We start from the raw sequence: 8,642 nt of genomic DNA on the forward strand, positions 1-8,642 counted from the left end.
CATTCCAAGCGTCTGATTATAGATTCTGAAGTTCTGAAAGCCCCCGAAGAGTGGAATCACCTGCCGAGAAGCTGCATGGCTAGCCAGGGAGAGTCTCTTGATGCGGGCTTTATTTCAAGTGTGAGGACCTGGTTTATTAGAAGCAGTAGGGGAAAAACTCACACCTGAGACTTCTCACATGCTTGTGAAATTCAGATATGAGAAGAAACATTGTTGGGATCAATCAGAATCTGCTGGCCACCTGGCTGGAGGGAGATGGCCGAGGAGGCAAATGGTGAAGACTTTGAATATTCAGCCTTGAATAAAGTGCCCTGGCTCCCTGGGGTTTGGACAAGGATGAATGAAACCTGCTTTGGCTTGTTCTGACATCCAGTCCCTGGAGCGAATGGCATCTGCAGCGGGAGGCAGGGGATTCTGTTCTTCCTTTTTAATAGGAGCCTTTGTGGTGCCTGGTTTAGAATGTCTCAACCCTGCCATTCCAGCTCCCTTTAAAAGGTGGCTTGTCAACACTGAATGTTGGGTGAGCCTTGAAAAGGTAGGCTTGTTCTTGGCAAAATTCTGATTTAAAATTAAGTTTTCCTCCATACTTTCAACTGAAGATCAACTCAAAGACTTGACTTCACTAAGTGTGGGCCAATGAGAAAGAAAATTAAAAATCTGCTGCCCCTGACTTTTAGGGAACATTCCCCAAAGTGACACTATTTTATGTTCAACCACTTGTAGGTAAAGAAACCCAAATAGAGAGGTAAGGAAGACAGGGGTAGAGAGGAAAGTCGATGAAAGTGCTAACACTAGCATTGCTTTCAGGTCAGGCAAATCCAATTACTTCTAGCTAGCTGTGTGATCTTGGGCAAGTTAATTAATCTCTCAGGGATAATGATACCTATTGTACAAGGTTGGTATGAGAAATAAATGTAGTATTTACACAAGGTGCAACACACTGTAGGTACATAATAAATGTTCTTTTTTCATTTTCGGAGACACTATTAAAGATCCTTCTACAAAGAAAATGCTTGCCGAAATGTAATTACTATTAAATGCTCCCCCCAAAAAAAAATTAAACAAAGAGATAATGTGTGATTATCTGTTTGTTTTACTTTTAGGGGGGCATGCTATAGAATGAAGATGTTTGAATCAACAGCAATATGTTCATGAGGAAGTTAGGTTGTAACTATAGAAGGCAGGTGAATGGGCAGTCCTTATGTCCTTTCTCAGGAGAGCCTCCACAGATACTGGGCAGGATGTCATTTAAGGATACATGCCAGATCTGTGACAGAGGTCCTCTGTGAGGACACATTGAGGAAAAGGTGTTTCACTTCACGGGTGTTAATAATGGGACAAATGTTAGAACAGCGTATATTGGTTGCATATAATTTGCTACTAATATAGAAGGTGATTACATTTATTTTTAAATTTTTGGCAAGTGAAAACATGCCCTAGAGAAAACAGCAAGAGAGGAAAACATGGATAGAAGTTGCAGAACTCAGAGGCCTTGATTACTTGAGAACAAAAGAAGAATGTCTTGTGATGGGTAAAACAGAACCCAACCACCAACCTGGGCTATAAGACAGCCCCAGATCTGTCTGCTATGGGTAGCCTTGACTCCTGCTACTATTATTCCACACCAAGCCCTGTCATTTTAGGGGACACCTGCCCAGATGTTCTTCTTTTCTCTCCCCATGTGGCCTTTGTTTCCAGCATCCCAGGCTTACATAGGAGATCCCTCTTGTGTTTCTTTGGTAACACATTTCATGTGTTATTCTGTTCATCTTGGGGAGGCGCTCACTTTAAGAAAAAGAATATAAAATTAGGCCTAAAAATATCTATTTAGAATGAGAGAAGAAATCATAACAACTTACACATTTAAAAGCTGGGAAATACCAGACATCGCAAACTTTGGGGAAATTGTTCATTATTTTAATCAATAAATCAACTGATAAACCTCTTTCCTTTATATTCTTTTGGTTTCATACTCTGATTACTTTTTCCTAGGATAGTGATCTTATAATATTGCAGAGAAAGCAGAAGGATAATTTGTTCTTTATCATAGTTGATTGAAAATTATTTTCATTATTTGTGATGTAGAAGAGTTTCCTTCAACTTCACAACTCATCACATAAATTTTTAAAGGACCAGCCCAAAATGGCAGCATAGAGCAAGCTGGCTTCACTCTCCTCCACAGAAAACTCAAAACAAATATACAGCATTGGGATTTTCATCAGCAACAACCCAGACTCAACTATGAGAATGAGATAGTTCCTGGGGCCCCAGAGAAATAATACAACTGTGAGCAAACAATAGGATAATTGGACCTCCACAACTTCAACATTCCTCCCCAACATTCTGCTCAGCACCAAGCATGTGGAAAATCTCCCCGCCAACTGGTTTCTACACTGGAAAAAGTGAGATTGAGGTGGTCAACCAGCTTCTCCACCATCCTGGGTGTACTTGCAGGAGGTCTATCTTGCCCTTACCCCACAAAGCATCATGACTGTCTGAAGGGAAAAAGAACTGTCCCCGAGGACAGCCAGAGACAAAGGGAGAAGGTAGGATGACTATCCCCAATCCTGGAAAATCCGCTGTGTAACTTGGCCAAATGAGATGCCTCGTCAGAGTGGCTGCTTAGCAGCACCATGCCATAGGAGGTACGTTCTGCTGGTCCCCTGGGCATGAACCCCTAAACCAGTCTTCCCACCCTGCTGAGATAATGCCTGTGGGACCTCGCCAATTCAGGACAGGAAGTGCTCTAATCATTTACCGGAGCCAAGGCGAACCTGGGTTTAAGGTATCACCTAGAGCCAAAAAGGAGGCAGTGACATAGTGGTAAAGATTCACTAGGAGAATATATCCAATAAAAACCCAACAAGATGGATAGGGAAAACTGGAATACATACTGATCCTTCAATGCAAAGACATAGATGCATACCCTCAAGAAACAACAGCAGAGAACCCTGACCTCCCCGAAAGGACAAAGCAAAAATCCAGTGACTTGGTCCCAAGGAGGTGGTGATTTGTGAGCTCTCTCACCACGAATTCATGTAAATTGTTAAGATTTTCATCAAGTTTGGGAAAACATCAATCAAGCTTCTTTCCTGTGTGAACTGTAAGATTTCAGGGCATTTCACTTTTTTGGTTCATGGACTAACTCCCCATACTCCTTGAACTGATGATGTTAGGACTGTTCCTAGAGGTGCCCATGGCCAGTGATCATTCAGTTATGCTTGGGAGTGACCACATTCCACATAAAAAGACTTCGCTAAACTGAAATGTGTTTCCCTAACTCAGCTTCCCAGAAGTTACATCCTCCAAGTGCCCAAGATTCCTCCAGTAGCCTTTAATTCTGAGGGGGGAAGATCATGGTGGGTAAATTGGATTAGGAAGCAATACCAGTAAACTAACTGAAGTCAAACTATCTTTTGCAAATTTTATAAAAATTATATAACCTTGAGCTTTATCAGCATCATGGATAATCTGCCTCTGTCCCTTTGTCTCTAGAATTGCCCATCTGGCATCTGGTAGAAGGTCAGTTGGGTGAATCAGGGTTACTCCAAGTCCTTCTTTACTTTCTAGCCCCTCTAATGCTTTTCCCTCTCCTCCCTCTATCCAGTTTCTGCTCAGCCTTTGAGGCCCAGCTCATGTACATGTCTTCTACCATGACCACCTGGTCCTGTATTGTTCACATTGATTTCTCCCCTGCCACTGTCATATTTCCAGTTGAGACAGGGAAACGTGGAGGCAGGGACACCTAACACAAATAATTCTTGACAAATGGACTTGAAAATCCATCTGTTTCCTATGGTTAACTAATTGCTGACTGTCATCTTGACCTGAACCACTCACTAGAACCAGATGTTCTCCAAGTTATTTTAAGGATTGTTTCATAAATGTAATTTTGACTCTTTTTTTCCAAAGATAAAGGAAAGCCTGCTGGGCTATTGCTCTCTGCCTACAGATTATACAGGAGAGAAAAGCCTCTCATAGATGACTGACTTCTAAAGCAGATGTGCCAAGTTCCTTGGGCTAAAAACTCTTTAGTTGGAAATGATCAGGGCATTTTTAATATGAGTTTTCAGAATGTGTACTTTGAGCAATGCTAATAATGATCAGTGTGATGGTGACTTGGTTTAAGGGTTTCCGGGATTTCAAGTGCTAATAAAACTGCCCAGAGGAACATGAACTTCACCTGATATAGCAGAACTAATGAAGGACTCGGCTCACAAAGTATCCCTTGTCAGAGCGGAAGTATTTGTGTGTGGCCTCATCCAACGAGGCATTTGACAAGGACAGAAATAGAAAACCGTTTGTGGCCACCTGGCAGAGATTTTCCTGGTGTCTTGGTTTATTATTCCTGCTATTGTGCTTCATTCTTTCCTAAAAATCTTTTTTTTCCCCTCTTTGCCTTTTCAGTTGGCTTCAGCACCTTTGTGAGTTTTCATCAGCACATTTCATTCTTTATGGAACAATGAAAATATAAGAGAGGGATAAATGAAGGAATGAGTCTATTAGTAATTGTGATGGGAAGTTGGGGGAATTGCGTTGGCTTCCCTGTTGTTCATCTAAATCACGTTGTTCATTTTCTTTGACACATGCAAGAGGGAGATGAGGGCTCCTGTATTTAAATGAAGAACCGTGAGCATCCAGGCTCCTCTCTGAGTTAGGATGAAAATTATTATTTATTCAGTACCCACTATGGGTTGGGCTAGGTGTTTAGCACTGAGGACAAAAGGAAAAGACAAATTTGTTGTCCAGGGAGCTTAGAATCTCTCGAGCCTGAAGTTTGCCATCCTTACAGCGCAATGGCTGCAATCCTTAACGGCACACCTTCTGTGTGCTAGGAATGGTGAGAGATCCAGAGAGGTCAGGCAGACTCTGCCCAAAGAGGGCAGGCCAGACAGAAGGTGGCAACGCCAGAGAGTAATCAGGCCTGAAGTCCCTGGGAAGACAGTGGGAAATCAGCGTGGGCTGGTAAGGGAGAGAAAGTACAGAAGAGAAACCTCATGCTCCATTTATCCTGTTTAGCTCACAGCAGCCCTAAGAGGGGGATAGTATCCTAATTAAAATAGGAGAAGTTCTGCCTCAGAGAGGTCGATGATTCTTTTCAGGGTCACACAGCTGGCTGCAGAGCTTCTTGAAAGCCAGGAGTGTCTTATGCATCTGTGTATCTTCAAAATGTCGTGATACAGAGGTAATGCCCGATCAGTCCTTGGGAATTAAAGAAGTGATGAAGTGCTGAGAGCAGGTTTCAAACTCAGCCCTATCTGAATCCAAGGTCTGTGGTCTTCCCTCTATTCCACGGTGGTTTCCACTGACAGAACTGGAGGCAGAATTGGAGGATGTGGCATTGCCACCTTCTGCCTGGCCTGCCCTCTTTGGGCAGAGGCTGCCTGACCTCTCTGAATCTCTCACTATTCCTGGCATACGGAAGCTGGGCAGTTAAGGATTGCCGCCACTAGGCTGTAAGGATGGCAAACTTCAGTCAGGCTAGAGAGATTCTAAGCTCTGTAAGGACAATGGATTTGTCTCATCTTGAGTAAACAACTTAAACAGATTGAAATCCATGTTTAAGCCTCTTGCGGTTCAGTGATAGTGGGGATTTCTATGGATCCCTTGGAGACACAGGACTGACACCCAGGAGTGAGTTCAGGGCTCAAGAGGAGACTCTAGCACCATGGGGAGTGGAGAAGGAACTGAGATGGATACACAGAGAGAAGGAGAAAGTCCCGGGTGTGGGGAAATGATCTTCTTGGCATTGTTTGGATGGTTCAGATTGGGTGGTGCCTTGGAGATCATTCAGCGTGCCACCTCATTTTGCCAGTGAGCAAACTGAGAACTGAGAGTTTAGGTAACTACTTGAGGTACACGGCAGTCAGGGACTGAGCTGGTGTGAGAACCCTGGTTCATGGGCACCTATACCTCCCTTTTTTATGATTTCTTCATAGTTCCCCTGAAGAAATATTTAATGTGTCTACTGTCACTGGTGTGCATCTTTCCTTTGTATTTGTCTCCTTTAAGTAGAGAGTAAGGACACCTAGACAAGCATTAAAACCCAAGAAAGGGCCCTGTTTGGTTTTGCACCATTCCTGTAGTGCAAATTATATGGTCATTGGTCTCTAAAAAGATGAGACATGGAGATCTTGTCACATAGTGTCCAGTATTTAGCATGACTCTCCATTTGATTTTACATAAATACTGCAAGGATCTGAGGGAATGATGCAATAAAGAATATCCTGTGTACAAATTTGATAAGCTCTTAACAATATGGTGCCTGACAGCCTCTCACTTAAAGAGAAGACATCCTGTCAATCAGCATGAAGCATGCTAAAATCTCTGCTGCTGTGAAGTTCTTTATGCCTGCAAAGCAGCTTTCTTCTCTCCAACTCTAAGTGTCTTTAATATAATATGCCAACTGTAGCAATTGGAAGCATAACGAACAGTAAGTTGCTTTCTTACTCTCAATAACTTGTTATTCCCCTGACACCAGCAAGACTCTGGCTTCTGAGTGTTGCATTTGCGCTTTTTCCATCCTCCATCCTCCACTGTCTACCCAACTTGGAGTGCAGGGCAGAAGCAAACTTCCATGAATCAGGCCTTTGCCCTGACTGGGCATAGTGTCAGATACTTTCTTATTTACTTAATCCTCACAATAGTCTTGGAAGGGTGGTAAGTGAGAGGTATAACAGTGTCCCCATGGTAGAGATCAGGAAACTGAATATTATGGAGTGAATTATGTTCCCCCCAAAATTCATAGGTTGAAGCCCTAACCCTCAGTGTGACAGTATATGAAAATAGGCCTTTAAAGAGGTAATTAATGTTAAATGAGATCATAATGGGTGGGGCCCTAATTCTATAGAACTGGTGTCCTTACAAGAAGAGGGAGAGAGTGCAGGAGCACAGGTGTGAAGAGAGAAAAGGACTTGTGAGGACACAGCCAGAAGATAGCCATTTGCAAGCCAAGGAGAGAGGTGTTGGGAGAAACCAGACCTGCCAACACCTTGATCTTGGACTTCCAGCCTCCAGAACAGTGAGTAAATAAATGTCTGTTGTTTAGGTCACCCAGTTTTTGATATTTTATTTATGGCAACCTGAACACACGAATACGCTGAGGCTCGGGGAAATTAAATCAATAGCACAGAAATGCTATTCTCCCACTGAGAACCTGGAGAAGCCTTCTGAGACAGAAACACTGACTCAGGGGACTTGAGTTTGCATCCAGGCTCTATCACTAATGAGCTGTGTGACATAGGAGATTTACTGCCTGTCTCTAGGCTCATTTCCTCGTCTCTTACAAAAAAAAAAAAAAAAAAAAAAAGAAGTGAAATAATAATAATTGACCTTTGGTATCCTTTCCAACCCTTGAAAATCTGTCTATCAACATTTTCTTCTAGGCCTCAATTCCTCATCTGTAAAAAGGAATAATAACACCTACCGTAAATAGCCTGAAGAATGTAAAGAGAATCTAATGAGTTATAGGACTAGGGAAGGACTAAGTATAAGATAGGTGTAGAACATGATCTGCCTGGGCCCAAGTCCCAGCTGGGCCCCTTTCTAGCCTAGGTTCCTTGGACAAGTGCACGTACTATTTTGAAGCTTCTCTTAACTCACCTTCTAAATGGGCCAAATAATACTCCTTAGGGAGCTGCTACAAAGAACAAATTAGATGCTCTGTGGACCATGCTCAACAGAGAGCAGAGCCCATCCCATTCTCTGTAGTGTCAGTGATTTTTATTGTTATTATGGCCCCAGAATGGTGGGCTTGTCTGCAGTGAGCCCTGTTAGAGTTAGCAGGGTCAGGCTTCAGTTCCAATTCCAGTGCCTACTTCCCTGTGAGCATGGGCAAATTGCTTAGCCTCTGGGATTTTTGAGGTTCTAAGAATTCTGAGTGTTAGGTTAGTGCCTACTGTACTGATGATAAATTGAGATAAAGCACGGAATGTGCTTTGTCAATTATGAAGCTGTATATAAATGTGAGGAATTACTGTTATGAGCAAGGATCATTTCCTCTGTTTTCTGCCAATACTGTATATCTACTGCCAAGAGCCTTGCTCAGAGATGCTTGAAAAATGGGGAGTGTGGAAGGAATGGAAGGCAAATGCTTACTGTAGTTATAATAGCACACAGAGGTGTCATATTAAACAGAATTAATGATAAACTTGGAGAGGGTGGCATGGAACGTGTTCCAAAGTATCCCCCTCCCCCATCATTGCTAGAGAGTGTCTCAAGGCAGGAAAGTGTTGACAGGACAAACACCTGCAGAGTGCTTCTAGCCAGTCCAGATAAAGCTGGGATACCTTTGTTAGATAAACACTCTGCCCAGTGGCTGCCAGAAAGGTCACTGGTGAGAAAGGGGAAGGTGATCTGTTTTTTTCCTACCTGGCATATGAAAGTCAGAGTTTTTGAGGTTAGGCCTGTGGTGACTGGTTGTGGCCTATCTGGAACATCAAAGGGTCAGGCACATGGCAGGATGAGGCCTATAAGGACCCTCATGGCCAGTGGAGAAGGTGAGGTCAGAGCCTTCTAGGACCAGGGGTTCCTGCCCAACATAGCTTTCCAACATAGATGGGGTCCACCTGCCCACTCCTCCTTCCTCTTCGTGGACACAGGGGTTATGGGAAGGTGTTGGATGGGGGTTGGAACTAGTAATG

The sequence above is a fragment of the Papio anubis genome, chromosome 7, assembly GCF_008728515.1.
Source record: "Papio anubis isolate 15944 chromosome 7, Panubis1.0, whole genome shotgun sequence".
Classification (NCBI taxonomy): Eukaryota; Metazoa; Chordata; class Mammalia; order Primates; family Cercopithecidae; genus Papio; species Papio anubis.